General features: G+C 36.0%; 1 pseudogene; it reads right to left on the reverse strand.

The window, feature by feature from the left end:
• Positions 1-475: 475 nt before the first annotated feature.
• LOC116459806 (heterogeneous nuclear ribonucleoprotein A3-like) lies at positions 476-11,660 on the reverse strand (annotated as a pseudogene).
• Between the last annotated feature and the right edge of the window lie 5,939 nt (positions 11,661-17,599).

The raw sequence follows: 17,599 nt of genomic DNA on the forward strand, positions 1-17,599 counted from the left end.
CATTTGACTTACTAAGAAGCAGACCATACAAAATGTTATGCTAAATGAAGCTTCCTCTTTTAGAATCAGAGACACTGAAGAACTTAAAGAAATGTTATTTCTTTTCTTTTATTTGAAAAGTTAAAAATTCCTTAATTTTTTATTTCTGGTACTACTACCACAATTTACAGTGCAATATACCTGATGTAATGAAAAGAAAAAGCTACAACAGATAAAAGACCTCAGAAATGTACATCTAATTGACATTACATTGCGTTAATCAATAGCTGCACTTTTTGCAAACTGTGGCTACGACAGTCCTGAACAAGAAGGGTTTCCTGTTTAAGCTGCAGTAACTTTTATGACTATCGATCATCGTTCCTTCTGTGGCAGATTTTTACAATTCTTCTAATGCATTTGGGATGACTGTCTCAAAGTTACCTGCAGCTTTCCTAACAACTTCTCTCTCTCTCCCCTGTTAAGAACTATAGCCCTTTTCTGCTGTTTTTAGAACCTTCTGCTACCATATCCACCACTTCCACCACCAGATCCATAACCACCACCATAGGGACTGCCCAAGCTTCTTCCACCAAAACTGCCCCCTTTCATGGGTCCATAATTTGATTGCTGTTGTCCACTATAATTTCCAAAATCATTATAGTTCCCACCACCACCATAGTTATCACCGCCAAAATTTTTCCTTCATTGTAACCATCACATTCTCCACCACCACCACTATATCCACCACCTTGGTTTCCATATCCTGGTCCACCACCACCATAGCCCCATCTACTACTAAAACCAGGACCACTGCCATAGTTGCCACCATCACCTCCAAATCCATTATATCCACCACCACCTCCTCCATAACTACTTCTGCTACCACCACCTCCACCACCATAACCTCCTCTTCCACCAAAGTTTCCATCACAGCCAAAATTACCTTCACCAGCTCCAAAGTTTCCTCCACGACCCATAAAATTACCAGATCCACCTCCATGACCTCTCTGTGATCCAGCAGACTGCATCTCTTGTTTAGAAAGTCCCCACCCCTGTTTTTCACTTCACAATTATGCCTATTAATAGTGTGGTATTTCTGAACAACAATTTTATCAACCGTATCATGATCATCAAAAGTTACAAAAGCAAATCCTCTCTTTTTTCCACTCTGCCTATCTTCCATAATTTCTATGGTTTCAATCTTGCCATACTTTTCAAAGTAGTCTCTCAAATTATATTCTACTGTATCTTCTTTAATACCACCAACAAAAAGTCTCTTCACTCTTAGATTGAGACCAGGCTTTACAGAATCCTCTCTAGAAACAGCTCTCTTTGGTTCCACTACATACCTATCAGCCTTGTGTGGTCGAGCACACATTACTGCATCCACCTCAACATAAGAATAAGTCACAAAATCAAAGTCCCTGGAACGTTTTGTTTGGGGGCTCTCATTACCACACAATCTGTGAGTGTGCTCCATTTCTCAAAATGTTCTCTTAAACTATTATTTGTAGTTTCAAAGCTCAGACCACCAATAAACAGTTTTCCAACTGCTATGGTTCCCTGGGATCATGGTCCTCCTCCCCCTGGCGGCAGCGGGCTTGGGGCTATTGGGAGGCAGTTTCACCTCCATTTTGAGACCAGACTCTCCTCTTCCAACTCGAGTTCAATATCAGAAATCTTATTTCTAATCCTGCCACTCCTTTATCTTTTCTTACCACCACCTCAGGACTTGGGTTATTTTGCCTGTCACTAGCTCATATTCATGCTCTCCCTTATATTTTCTATTTATGAGTTACACATAATAAAGTCTCAATGCTATTTCCTCGAGCTCTATGAAAATTGCCTTGGTAGCATTATAAGAATTTATCCACACGTAAAAAAACTAATAATATTATTTGTTACAGTCCTTTTTTCACTATTCTATATATACCTGTCTTCTTTAATTATTAAAGATGTAGTTGCTACTATTGTGGAGAAGTATCTGTGGTATTAATATGCTTTCTGAATATTAACTTATTTCTAAGGGCAAGCCAAACATATAGGGATAAAGTCCTCTAATACTTTTATAGCTTTTTAATGTGTTTTAATTTTTTAAATCTTTAAAATGTTCAAAAAAATTTTTTTTGCCTTAGTGCTCATTATAACAATATATAAATAGAAAATTTAAAAATAATTTTTAGTATTTATTTCTCTCTGAATCTTATTCCCCACAAAACTTTATAATCTTACACTTGTGTAATTATCATCAGATGCCGTGAAGTCTATTATAAATTCCAAGAACTAATGGCTATCGGGAAATTAAAGATTTCTTAAAAGTAGATAAGCTTGGCCGGGCGCGGTGGCTCACGCTTGTAATCCCCAGCACTTTGGGAGGCCAAGGTGGGCGGATCACGAGGTCAGGAGATCGAGACCATGGTGAAACCCCGTCTCTACTAAAAATACAAAAAATTAGCCAGGCGTTGTGGCGGGCGCCTGTAGTCCCAGCTACTCGGAGAGGCTGAGGCAGGAGAATGGCGTGAACCCGGGAGGCGGAGCTTGCAGTGAGCCGAGATTGCGCCACTGCACTCCAACCTGGGCGACAGAGCGAGACTCCGTCTCAAAAAAAAAAAAAAAAAAAGTAGATAAGCTTGTGCAGCTGCCCCACCACTGGCTGAAAGTTCCCATTGGCAGCAGCTTTGTGTCTTTCTGTGGTGGAGTTACCAGAGGCAATAGACAGCCCCTCTGCCACTGCCACTGATTGGTAACTGCCCTTGCTGTCACCAGGCTGGGGAAGGAACAAAGTCCCGAGTGCCTTACTCACACCTCCAGCACACTGCAGCTGCCCTGTGGAGAAGAGGACAGCTGTCTTCTCCATGAGACCAGCACCTGCTCTTCCCCAGACAAGACTCCCAACTCCCCCAACTTGGTCTCACAACAAAGCTGCCCCACCCCAAGTTGATCATTCTGATAAGAGGGCCTCTGCATTTCTCTGAAGTGGAGCCCTAAGAAACAAGTGAAAGACCCTCTGCCACTGCCACTGCAAGGTCCCCACCCCTGTTTCCCCCAAGCTGGCAAGGGAAGAAAAAGCCTATGCTAGCCCCAGGGCTGAGATCTGTGGGAGAGGAGCCCACTCTCAGAGCACAGAGAGGAAGCATGGCTACAAACACAAGGAAATACAGAGGAGCCAGTGTCTAAGAACCTACCTACCAGCCATTGTGGTGAAGTGCAGTCTACTGGATGACAGCCCAGATTTGAACAAAAATACTTTACTAATACACACTCTTGTGAAACCAAAGTCAAGAATTTAACCACAAATAAGATCTGTGCAAAGACTTGGTTCTCTGTAAATACCCAGAAATGAAGCCAACTGACTATACTCAAATTACACCTCAGTTAAAGAACATCAGTCCACAAAGATGAGAAAGAACCAGTGCAAGAACTCTGGTAACACTAAAAACCACAGTGTCTCCTTACCTCCAAACAACCCATTCCAAAGAATGCAAGGAATTCAATAAAATGATTCAAGAGATGAAAGATTAAATCGCCAATTCAAGAAAAAACCAGACTGATCTAATAGAGGTAAAAAACCTGTGGCAGGAATTTACTAACAAAATTGAAAGTATTAACAGCAGAATAGACTGAGCTGAAGGAAAAAAATCTCAGAACTAAAAGAACAGTTTCTTGAATTAACTCAGACCAAAATAAAGAAAGAAGAATTTTAAAAAATGAACAAATCCTTCAAGAAATATGGAATTATGTAAAGAGACAAAACCTATGACTCCCTGGGGTCCCTGAAAGAGAGGGAGAGAGACCAAGCAACTTGGAAAACATATTTGAGGATACTGCCCATGAAAATTTCCCCAACCTTGCTAGAGAGATTGGCATTTAAATTCAGGAAATTCAGAGAACCCCTGCAAAATACTATACAAGAAGACCATTCCCAAGACACATAGTCATCAGACTGTCCAAAGTCAATATGAAAGAAAAAAATATTAAAGGCTTCTAGAGAGAAGGGGCAGGTCACCTGCAAAGGAAACCCCATTAAGCAAACAGCAGACCTTTCAGCAGAAACCCTACAAGCCAAAAGAGATTTGGGGCCTATATTGAGCATCCTTAATGAAAAGAAATTCCAAGCAAGAATTTCCTATACAGCCAAACTAAGCTTCATATGTGAAAGAGAAATAAGATCCTTTTTAGACAAGCAAATGTTAAGGAAATTTATTAACATCAGATTTGCCTTACAAGAGATGTTGTGGGAAGTCAGGGACCCCAAACGGAGGGACTGGCTGGAGCTGCGGCAAAGGAACATAAATTGTGAAGATTTCATTTTAATATGGACGTTGATCAATTCCTAATACTTTTATAATTTTTTATGCCTGTCTTACTTTAATCTCTTAATCCTGTTATCTTCGTAAGCTGAGGTGTATGTCACCTCAGGGCCACTCTGATTATGTGTTAACTGTACAAATTGCTTGTAAAACTTGTGTTTGAACAATATGAAATCAGTGCACTTTGAGAAAGAACAGAATAACAGTGATTTTAGGTAACAAGGGAAGACAACCATAAGGTCTGACTGCCTGCAGGGTCGGGCAAAATAGAGCCATATTTTTCTTATTGCAGACAGCCTATAAATGGATGTGCAAGTAGGGAATATATTGCTAAATTCTTTTCGTAGCAAGGAATATTAATAATTAATACCCTGGGGAAGGAATGCATTCCTGGGGGGAGGTCTATAATGGCTGCTCTGGGAGTGTCTGTCTTATGGAGGTGAGATAAGGACTGAAATATGCCCTGGTCTCCTGCAGTACCCTCAGGCTTACTAGGGAGGGGAAAAACCCCACCCTGGTAAATTTGAGGTCAGACCAGTTCTCTGCTCTCGAACTCTGTTTTCTGTTGTTTAAGATGCTTATCAAGACAATACGTGCACAGCTGAACATAGACCTTTATCAGTAGTTCTGTTTTGCCCTTGTCCTGTTTCCTCAGAAGCATGTGATCTTTGTTCCCCTTTTGCCCTTTGAAGCATGTGATCTTTGTGACCTACTCTCTGTTCTTGCACCCCCTCCCCTTTCAAAATCCTTAATAAAACTTGCTGGCTTTGAGGCTCAGGTGGGCATCATGGTCCTACTGATATGTGATGTCACCCCCGGAGGCCCAGCTGTAAAATTTCTCTCTTTGTACTCTTTCTCTTTATTTCTCAGCCAGCTGACACTTATGGAAAATAGAAAGAACTTACATTGAAATATTGGGGGTGGGTTCCCCCGATAAGAGACCCTTAAGGGAGTGCTAAACAGGGAAATGAAAGATCATCACCAGTTACCACAAAAACACACTTAACTACATAAACCATTGGTACTCTAAAGCAACCACACAATCAAGTCTACACAACAACAAGCTTATAACAAAATGACAGGATCAAATCAGCACGTATCAGTACTAACCTTGAATGTAAACAAGCTAAAAGTCCTGCTTAAAAGGCATAGAGTGGCAAGTTGGATAAAAAAGCAAGACCCAACTGGATGCTGTTTTCAAGAGACCCATCTCAGATACAATGTCATCCACAGGCTCAAAGTAAAGAGCAGGAGAAAGATCTATCAAGTAAATGAAAAACAAAAAAGGGCAGGAGTTACTATTCTTATTTCTAACAAAACAGACATTAAACCAACAATTATAAAGAAAGGACAAAAAGGATATTAGATAATGATAAAGGGTTCAATTCAAAAGAAGTCTTAACTATCCTAAGTATATATGCACCCAATACTGGGGCACTTAGATTCATAAAACTAGTTCTTAGAGACTTACCAAAGAGAACCACACAATAATAGTGGTATACTTCAACACCCCACTGACAGTATTGGACAAATCATTGAAGCAGAATACTAATGAAGGTATTCTGGATCTAAACCCAACACTTGACCAAATAGCCCTAACAGACACCAACAGAACACTTCACCCAAAAATAACAGAATATACGTTTTTCTCATCTGCACATGGCACATACTCTAAAACTGACCACACACTCAGCCATAAAGCAATTCTCAACAAATTAAAAAAAAATACTGAAATCATACCAACCACACTCTTGTTCACAGTGCAATAAAAATAAACATCAATACCATGATCTCTCAAAACCATAGTATTAAATGAAAATTAAACAATCTTCTCTTGAATGACTTTTTGACAAACAAAGGAATTAAGGGAAAATTCAAGAAATCCTTTGGAAGTAATGAAAACAAAGATACAACATACAAGAATCACTGGGACACAGTAAAGCTGTGTGAGGGAAAATTTTATAGTGCTAAGCACTCATATCAAAAAGTTAGAAAAAAGTCTCAAATTAATAACTGAACATTACACCTAGAGGAACTGGAAAAAAAGAGCAAACCAACCTCACATCTAGCAGAAGAAAAGAAACAACCAAAATCAGAGCTGAACTGAATTACACAGAGATGAGAAAATCATACAAAAGATCAAGAAAACCCAAAGTTTGTTTTTTGAAAGAATAAATAAGATTGATAGACCACTAACTAGACTAATAACAAAAAATTGGGAAGATCCAAATAAACATAATCAGAAATGACAAGAAATGACAAAGGGGACATTACCACCAACCCCAGAGAAATACAAAAAACCCTCAGAGACTATTACAAACAACTCTATGCACACAAACTAGAAAACCTAGAAGAAATGGATGTACAACCTCTGAAGATTGAACTGGGAAGAAATCAAATCCACGAACATGACAATAATGAGATTCAAAATTGAATCAGTAATAAAAAACCTACCACCCAAAAATGCCCTGAATGAGACAGATTCACAGCCAAATTCTAACAGAGCTGGTACCTATCCTACTAAACAATTCTGAAAAATTAAGGAGGAGGGACTCCTCCCCAACTTATCTTGTGACGCCAGACTCGTTTTTATACCCAAACCTGGCAGAAACACAACAAAAAAAGAAAACTTCAGGCCAAATATCCCTAATAAACATAGATGCAAAAATCCTTAACAAAACACTGCAAACCGAATGCTGCAGCACAACAAAAAGCTAATCCACCACTATCAAGTAAGCTTTATTTCTGGGATTCAAGGTTGGTTCAACCTATGCAAATCAATAAATGTGATTCATCACATAAACAGAACTAAAAACAAAAACCATATGGTCATCTGAATAGACACAGAAAGGCTGTCAATAGAATTCAATATCCCTTCAGGTTATACACTCTCAACAAACTAGGCATTGAAGGAACCTAGTTCAAAATAATAAGAGCCACCTATGACAAACCCATACCAACATCATACTGAATGGGCAAAAGCTGGAAGCATTCCCTGTGAGAACAGAAAGAAGACAAAATGTCCACTCACCACTCCTATTTAACATAGTAGTGGAAGTCCTAGCCAGAATAATCAGGCAAGAGAAAGAAATAAAAGTCATTCAAATAGGAAGAGAGGAAGTCAAAACATCTCTCTTCACAGATGATACAATTCTATACCTAAAAAATGCCATCATCTCTGCCCAAAAGTCCTAGGTCTGATAAACAACTTTAGCAAAGTTGCAGATACAAAATCAATGTATCTATCAAAACCCAACAGCATTTTTATACACTAATAACGTCAAATCTGAGAGTCAAATCAAGAATGCAATCCCACTTACAATAAGCACAAAAAGAATAAAATATTTAGAAATACAGCTAAACAGGGAGGCGAAAGAGCTCTACAATGAGAATTACAAAGCACTGCTGAGCAAAATCAGACATGATACAAATGGGAAAACACTCCATGCTCATGTATAGGAAGAATCAATATTGTTAAAATGGCCATACAGCCCAAAGCAATTTACAGATTCAATGCTATTCCTACCAAACTACTAATGATGTTTTTAGAATTAATCATTATCAATTGATAATTAATAATTATTATTAGAATTATAATTAGGAAAATACTGTTCTACAATCATTTGAAACCAATGAAAAGCCCAAATAGCCAAAGCAATCCTAAGCAAAAAGAACAAGGCTGGAGACATTACACTACCTTACTTCAAACGGTACTATAAGGCTACAGTAATTAAAACAGTGCTAGTAAAAAAAAAAAAAAAAAAAGACATGTAGACCAATGGAACACAATAGAGAACTCAGAAATAAAGCAGCATACCTACAAGCACCTGTTCTTCAACAAAGCTGGTAATAGCAAGCAATAGGGAAATAACTCCCTATTCAATCAATAGTGCTGGGATAACTGGCTAGCTATATGCAGAAGATTAAAACTGGATCCCTACATTTCACTGTATACAAAAATTAACTCAATATGGATGGAAGACTTAAATGTAACACTTAAAACTATAAAAATTCCAGAAGAAAGTCTAGGAAATACTATTCTGGACATCAGCTCTGGCAAATATTTCATGATGAAGACTTCAAAAGCAATTGCAACAAAAACAAAAATTCACAAATGGGATCTTTTTAAACAAAGAGTTTCCGCACAACAAAACTATCAATAGAGTAAACAAACAATCTACATAATGGGAGAAAATATTTTCAAACTAGGCATGTGACAAAGATCTAATATCCAGAATGTCAGGCTTCTGATCCAAGCAAGCAGGTACTCTAAATGCCTGTATTTCTGCCTAGGATGGAATGGAGAGAGCCCTGCTGCACCACAGTCACAGGGGAACTGGTTAGGGCACTAAGCAATGGCACACATAGACAGTTCCATGTCACCCGGCTGGCTCTGGCTGCAATTTTGCTGCCCAGGAGAAACTGCAGCTATAGCAGCTCTCCTTCTTCCCCAAGCTCTTGATGGCAGAGAGCACAATTCTAGCACCTGCTGCTGAGGCATTTTCCCCAGTTCTGGCTATAGAGGCCTCTATTCCACTCCAGAGCAGGCCCTCCAATCTCTGGCACAAGACTTAAATGCCTGCATGGCCACATGGCCAGGTCACCAAAGAATAGCTGACTTTGTATATGCTCTGATTAAAAATGGCATCTGTTCTTGGTCCTGGGTCTGGGAAAATGTCTGCAGCTTACCAATGTCTTTCACAGTGACTGTAAGCCTCTCCATGTATATTTGAGAAGAATGTATATTCTGCTGTTATTTCTATTGAGTTATTTTCTAGTTGTTGCTCTAGAGCCATAATATGCAGCTTAATTTATCAAAATGTATTTCACATGTATACTGACTTAATTCTAGTGAGATGCAGAAATTTGGTTCCTATCTAGCTATTTTCTCTTTTACCACCCTGTTGTTACTAATGTTATATCTATATATGTTGCAAACCCAACAATATATTGTTACAATTATGAATAAGAATAGAAAGGAGATCAAGTATAAAGTTTATTACTCAGCTTTGTTCTCACAAAGTTTCTTTCCCTGTTATAGTTAAGTATATTACGTTTCCATACATTATAGGCCTCGAAATTCTGTTGTGTACACTTCATTTTATATAATTGCTTATTAAGTAAGCTGAGAGAAGTAAATATGTATTTTTGCTGTTATTTATAAATCATATAATAACCTTTACCAGCTGTCTTTGTTTGTTTAATATGGATTTGAATTACTATCTGGAATCACTTGTTTTCAGCTTGTCCTTCTTTTAGTCTTTCTTATAGGGTGATTCTGCTAACAACAGGTTCTCTCCATTTATGTTTATCTAGGGAAGCTTTTTATTATACCTTTAATTTTGAGAAAGATAGTTTTGTTAAAAATAACGTTCTTAGTTGACATTACATTTTCAGCACTTTGAATATGTTATCCCACTGCCTTCTGACATTAATTATGTTTGATAAGAAGTCAGCTTTTTTTTTTTTTTTTTTTATGTGACGAGTCCTTTTTACTTGCTGTTTTCAAGGTTTTGTCTTTGTCTTTCAGCATTTTTATGATAATTTGTCTGGATATAGATGTCTTTGTGTTTATTTAACATGTATTTTGTTGAGCATCTTGGATGTGTAGATTGATGTTTCTAATAAGAGTTTACACATTTTAACCATTATTTTAGAAAATGCATATCTTTGCTCTTTTCCTGTTCCACTTGTCTTTCTTGTATTTGTGTTATGTCTATGCTGCTACTTTAATAATTTCCCACATTTCTCTAGGGTACATTAATTATTCTTATTATTTCTCTGTTCTTTAGACAGTGAAATGTCTGCTGATTTACTTTCGGGTTTTAGGATACTTCCTTCTACCAGTTCATATCTAAGGTTCAGCATGCCTTGTAAATTTTTCATTTCAGTTATAGCACTTTTCAACTCTAATATTTAGGTTTTTTAACAATAAATATCTGTTTATTAATAATCTCTATTAATGAGATATTGCCATTATATCCTCCTTTATTTCTATGTACATAGCTATTTGAACATATGTATAAGACTTTCTTTGATGTCTTTCTGTGTTAAATCTAATATTTGGCATTTATGCAAGCAGTTTCTGTTGTTTTCTCTTTTTACTATATAGGGGTCATAATTCTCTATTTCTAATGTCACCCTTTAGAGGAAACAGCCTTGAGCATCCATGTAGACACACTAAAATCACAGCGATTTTAACAGTGCTTTCTTTTCCTTTTTTCTGATCTTGCGAGTTCTCTGCCTTTGTTTGTATCATGCCATGATATTAAAGTTGACCAGTTTTTCACCTGAATCTCAGGATGACACATTGCTCCATAGTCCAACTTAAATTTAAGTCCTTTTGCAGAGGTAGTTTTAAGGCCATTTTTGTTGTTGTTGTTCTGGCTCTAGAAGGATTCTTCCTAGCTTTGTCTTTCCCTGGTTTTCTCCAGTCAAATGGATACTCTGTAGTTTGGCTTATTGGTCTAATGGTGCTACCAAACTGTTATAATTGCGTACCACCAAAATATCCCTTGCTTTAAAGACTGATCTTAACTTTGAAATTCCTCACATTGTGTTTCAAACAAAGTCAGTTCCTTTGGGGATAACTTCAGGACTCCCTATTCTACCTCTCCCACCAGGAAAAATCTCTGAGCCACTTCTTCAGAGCCACAGGCAAGAGTGTCATGCTTTCTAATAAGCAGAGCATTGGGTGGTGACTGCAGCCCCGGTCTGGTGATTGTATTTATTCTCTCTTGCCTTCCACCTGCCAAAATGTGAGGTCATAGTAAGAAAGTCCACATAAGAGTTTGGCACCTTCGCTTGATCTGGGACTTGCCAGCCTCCAGAATTGTGAGGAATACATTTCTGTTTTTATACAATATTCAGTCTGTAGTATTCTGTTACCGCAACACAAAATGGACAAAGACAAGGATTCTGTAAGTTAGACATTGAAAAAGAGGTGAGAGAGAGAAAGATCTTGCTAAAATCAGGGCTATTATATATCTTATGATTAATTTTTGGATTCAAAAGAACAAAGATGAGATTTTTCTTAATTTATATAATCCTAAAAATTCCAATTTTTACTGAAGATAGTTTGAAAAGGGCTTTCTAGATCATGCAAACACAAGAGTCATAATCGATCCAATGAAATAAACAATTGACATGATATAAATCATGTATTCACTACTGTAGTCATAGCGTAGGTACATTATATGAAGATAGAAGAGATTTTAAGGAGATACAAGTAATAGTTCTTTACTTTCATCACTATAAAGATATTTTCGTTATCTTGGAGGTTTTTTTTTAAAGCACTTATTTACTTTCTGAACTACCATATACTCCAGGTTCTTTCTGTGCATTAATTGTCCCAGCCCTGGTATCAGCCATTTCTCTAAGACTCTTTGGTTCCTTTTATTGAAGAACGGTATTAGAAACTACGAACTAGGTGCTAGGTGTTCTCATTACTACTGGGCTCATTGCTTCTCGTTCCTGTCAGCTGACAGGATATATATTTCAGGGTATATATGTAAATATGTGGGTATGTATCCTTTTAAAAAAATTGTCTGCCTGTGCTGCAGAGTAATATTTATCAGGATCTTAGGTTTATATTACCGCCTGATATAGAAAAAATATTGTGCCATTAAAATCATTCTTAAAACAGAATTGTACTCCTGCATCCTATTTTTTTTCTCTTATCAACTATGAGAAATTTGTTCATGGAATCAGTGCTATTTTAAATAAATTAGACAATTTTGTCTCCAGAGCTATCCACGAAGCCAAAAGAGAGAAAGTATCCTTGTTCTACTATTCCCTTTAAAAATATAACTTTCAGTATTTTTTTCCTCAAATACTCAGTGGCTAACAACTATGCTAAATATTTCTCTTTATCAGGGAGTCTTTGAAGAGAGCAGCAGAACTATGAATGGATTCATCCTTATGGACAATAAAAATAACAAAAACAAGTGAGTGAACTGGAAAACAATAATATGACAGAAGGAAGAGTACATGGATTCAGAAAGAATAACAATAAGTATCTGGAAATAACAAGTATTTTCATTCTTGTTTAGGGATTAACCACAATAGCAAATACAGGAGCCTCCGCGGTGGCTAGAAGTGCATTTTTCAGTGATAGCATGCGAGTTGGGAGACCTGGGTGCTGAGATTTGAAGGAGAAAGAAAGATATCAGTGGCCAAAATAAACTGCCGCTATATATAGTAATAGTGCTAAAGGAGTTATTATGTCTATTAGAAAATCAGTTAGATAATGTGCCAAAGGAAATGAAATGGAAACTTCTTATAACAGAGTAACTTAAAATTATGTCTGTATAATTTTCCTTTACTCTTGCTTTAGAAAACTTATTTTCATTTCTTCATTTTGGGAACCAAAAAATTCAGTTACACAGATGTTCACAATTTTAAGATAAAAAAAAACTTGAAGATAGATCAATTTATCTTCCCAAATTACAATCAAAGCTAACTTAGTTTTCCAGGTGTTTGCTTATGGACTATACATATAAATCACCATAAATCAGGGTAGTTTTTCCACCATCATAAATGTATCTTCAGGACACTTCTTGAACTGAATTTAATAGAAGAATTAAAACAAACAAACCAAAAGCTCAAGATTGCTTGATGAAATAAATTTAGATTTTTGCCTTTTAAATGTGTGTTTAAAAGATTACTAATGCAGATGACACCTTATCAAATGTGAGATCTTTTTTTTTTTTTTCAGTTTCCAATTCATTGGGCTTCTATAAGTGCATCACAAGTGAAATCAGTGGATCATTAATATTTACATTTAGTGACTCTCTTTAAATAACAAATTGAATTTTTCAAAATGACTTTCAATTAGATATATGACTATGCTTGTAAAATTCAAGGACTTTTGGAAAGATAGATTGGTTTCCAAACAAAATGCAGCACTTCTGGGTTATGTTTGAGTTGTTCAATGTCTTTGCTATCTCAGTTTATATCACAGTGGATAAGATGCGAACTGATAGGAGGAAAGTCTTAAAATAATTTCAAAAAATATGGTTTAATTTTAAAGTTAGGTATTGCAATGACCTTCCCTGCCTTTAAAATTGATAAGCATTAAAGTGTGTGTTAAGTAATGCTTGAGTTGAGTAGAGGACCAATGAGAACTAATTCAAAATAATCTATAATGTGTCAGATGTCTTTCATATAAATATATATGTACATTTATGTATATTTATATATATTATGTATATATACACAAAATATATAGTAACTTTCATATAAATATATATGTATATTATGTATATATACAAAATATATATGTATATTATGTATATATACAAAATATATAGTAATTTACTATCTCAACCATAGTTTAACGTAAATTAATTATTCCCATCTTAACAGATAAAGAAATGAGCTCATAGAACTTTAATCTAATATAGATGAACCAATACCCATTCACTTTTCACTATATGCTAGTGACACTTAATCCCAGTTAACGGTTTCATTTCACATTTTTGGCAAATAGACAGAAAGCATTTTCATAGTTGCCATTACTAGGTATGATGTTACTTTTCACCAGTACTTTTAGAGTGATTGCTTGCCTTTGCCAGCTCACACTGAAATAATCAAGTGTATGACTAATCAAAGAGATGAAGATGATTACATTAATAATGCAAAGGGGGCAAAGTTGCCAGAATCGCACCTTTAGGTTCTTGTGTATTTTATATTAAAACCATATTTTAGAGAGCCATAAATTCAACCTTCCTTAGAGTAGCATCATGATACTAGTAAGCTAGTGTGTTTTAGCAACAAAAAAGCCTAACCAACTAAAATAAATAATTAATTTTCTTGTAAACTATTTTATGTATTATCTTTGTTTTGTTTACAGCTGTTACAAATTTATGTAAACACGAGAATCAATGTAGTAACTGAAACGAGCTAGCTTACATTTGGGTAACTTATTGGCTTGTTGATAATAAATATACTCTAGTATAAAGAGAACATTTTCCCTATATTTGGACTGAAATAGCATAACTTTTGTGTAATAAATGAATCCTTCTTAATAAGGACACTAAGAATAATTCCCTGATGTACAGCATTGTATTTGTGGGGACTCCAAATCTCTGCCCAGAAAAATTACAGCAAAGATGAATGAAATTATAGATAACATGAGTGAGAAGAAGTTTATCAGGGTACTAGGTCAGTCTATCTGGGCAGAGTGAGTCATCGCTTGATATCTGATTATTGAATGATGGAGCAGAAGGGGACCAGGCATTGAGGAGGAGGGCAGAGAGAAAGTGTTCCCAGGAATCTAATTGAGGAGAAATCCCTGACAAGGAGTATTATAAATGATTCCTAAGATTTTTAACCCTAGAATGAGAGCTGCATAAAATTTCAAACAGACCAGTCAATTTTAAACTTTCTATGCCCAACTAAAGAAATTGATCCTTAAAATAAAAGTTTACTTCTAATTATAAAAACAAGACCAACTCAGAAAAATGTCAGGAGTGAGATCACATAACAAAACATCCATTTTGGGTGTTAACTAAATTTCTATAATATAGTCTCAGTTAACATGATCAAAGTTTTCATTATTACTAGTTCTCAAAGATGTCACAATTTTGATAATCTACACAGAGGAAAAGATTTATCTTAACAGCAGTGGAAATTGGAAACTTATCAATTACATGCAAAGCTTTCTGCAAGAATACCATCATAACAGCACCCTGTTGAGACGCCCCTGTTGAACCATCATCCATTTTGAGTCCTGATTGGTAGGAGAACAACTTTTAGAATTAAGCTATCTTTTTTAGACTTCATGTCCCACCATTTAGAAAAGTTATTCACTTTCTCAGTCTCAATGTTCTCATCATCAAAATGGCAAAATTATAATTCTTACCTCATAAAATTGTGGGAAATTTTTTAAAAACTTCTTGTATAATGCTTGATACAGTGCTTGACATAAAATTAACACTCACTTTATATAAACTGTAAGTATTGTTGATCTTATTATGACTTTATCCCTTCCACCCTCTTTGCAAAGAAAACACTAAATGCAGAGGTTCATCTCCAGGGCTTTGGAGTCTTAAAGATACGGCTCAAACTATGGCTCAAATTATGCTATAGTCTGAATGTTTGTTTCTGCCTCAAATTTATGTGTTGATATCCTAACCCCCAAGGCCTCATCATGTAATACATCACCATCACCTTGGGTTGATGGTAAAGGTGATGGTGATGTATTAGATGGTACGGCCTTTGGGATGTGATTTGCTAGGTCATGTGGGCAAACCTCTCATGACTGAGATTAGAGCCCTTATAATAAGAGGATTGAGAGAGACCACTTGCCCCTTTTGCCCCCATGTGAGTTTATAGTGAAAAGACTGCCATCTATGAATCAGGATTGGACCCTCCTCAGACATTGAATTGGCTGGTGCCTTGATCTTATACTTCTCAGCCACCAGAACTATGAGAAATATATTTTAGTTGTTTATAAGGCACCCAACAACCTTATCATGCTAATAATTTAACGACAATAGCAAGAGCTATGCCTCTTTGGTTCCAGTTTCCTCATGTATAAAATGGTGATTATGGATAATTTATTTTACAGGGTTGTTGAAATGATAATATATGCTCAAGTACTTGAGGAATTTAGCACTGAGCCTGTCAGGCAGTTGAGTTCAAACTGGTAGCAATTACTGAGACTAACATCTATCTCAGAAAGATAGATGCCCTTTTTGCCTACTTTTAAACACTTGAACAAAAGTAGTAACTCAAGGAAGAGAAAGTTCTTTGATCTTCTGGATACTTTTAATATACTCTTTACTTGTAAAAAAAAGTTAAAAAGTAAAATTTTAAAATAGTGCAGCCCTGAAATTCTCATATCTTCCTCTGCTATTACTCATAGTATGTTTTTCTATGTTGAGAACTAAAAGGATATAGAAAAATTTAAGAAAGATTTTGATACAGGTCATACTTAGAGGTCATAGTCCCTGAATACACACCCCTTCACCGACTCCTACCTCGTAATCTCAGTAATCTCATTCTCTCTCTTCCTATTCCTCTATGCCACCTTGAAGTAAAACCTGATAAAACTACAAATGCTGGACCTCTCAAATATAATCCATTCATGCTGGTATTAAAATGTTAAACTCAAGAAACGAAACTAACTGCAATTCAACAAACAGATGGAATTCCACTATATAGCTGCAAGTAAGGAAACAACAGGACTTCAGTAGTCTCCAAAATTATACCTATCACTAAAATTGAACTTGCACAACAGAGTCTGATAATAGGGTCAGAATTATGGAATAGGAAGAGCATAAATAGCCAGAGAAGATATCAAATGGCTTTTTGCTTTGCCTTATTTTCTCTTCTCCAGTCTCATTTGTCTCCTACGAATACTGGGTCCTAGGTTTGAATCATTTTCCCATTAGTTATTAGCTGCTAAATATAAGCAAGTAAAACGAATAATCTAATCCTGTTTTCTTACCTATGAAATGTTCATTTCTAGTTTTTATTGTTAGCATATTAATGCATGGGTATGAAAGTACTTCTCAAGTGCTAGCTTAGTAATTATAAGGATGATGCTTTTCTGATCTGACTCTGGTAGAACTATATATCTAGACCTTACCTTTTCCACTTCTTGGAAGTTGTACCCTTTGCCTCCCACTCTAATAGAAAAGAAAGAAAGCATTTTTGTAAAGGCAGTGTGAAACATAATTTAAGACGTCAAAAATCAAACTAAACATTACTAAAGATTGAATGTAAAACCGTTATTTGGAAATATGTTGCTGTGAAAAACTGTGTTCTGCTCTCTTTTCTTCATTTATAATTTTTCAGTCATTCAATAGTTGAATTTTTTTTTTTATCTTTACTCTTGTCCAGAAAGTTTAAAGAAACTCTTGTGGCCCTATTGTAGGGTAGAAGTTGCTTAAAATAGAAATGAAGCTTCTCCAGATAGAAGTTTACAAAAGTGGAGATTCTTCTGCATTTCACTTCCCCTGGACTGGCAAGCTCTTTGTCAAAGTTGTTTGTTGCCGTTTTTGCACCAGGTTTCCATTGCAGATGCATTGCTTTAGTGGAGGCCTGGAGAAGAGTAGGCAGATTTGTTAATTCTCCTCAATGTCACAGAGGAAGTGACATTTTTTGAATTCTTCTTAGATTTTGCCTTTTAAAGAATGTTTAATTTTATATTTTATAAAATGGAGACAATTTTGAGTGGAAATGCCTTTGATCAAGGCATTAATGTGATAATCAAGTTTCAACTGGAATCAAGTTTGATGGAATTTCCTACTCATTCTTTCCCTGTCATACATAATAATCTCCCATTTGTTACTTAAACATAT

This window comes from Hylobates moloch, unplaced genomic scaffold, assembly GCF_009828535.3.
Source record: "Hylobates moloch isolate HMO894 unplaced genomic scaffold, HMol_V3 SCAFFOLD_20, whole genome shotgun sequence".
NCBI classification, from domain to species: domain Eukaryota; kingdom Metazoa; phylum Chordata; class Mammalia; order Primates; family Hylobatidae; genus Hylobates; species Hylobates moloch.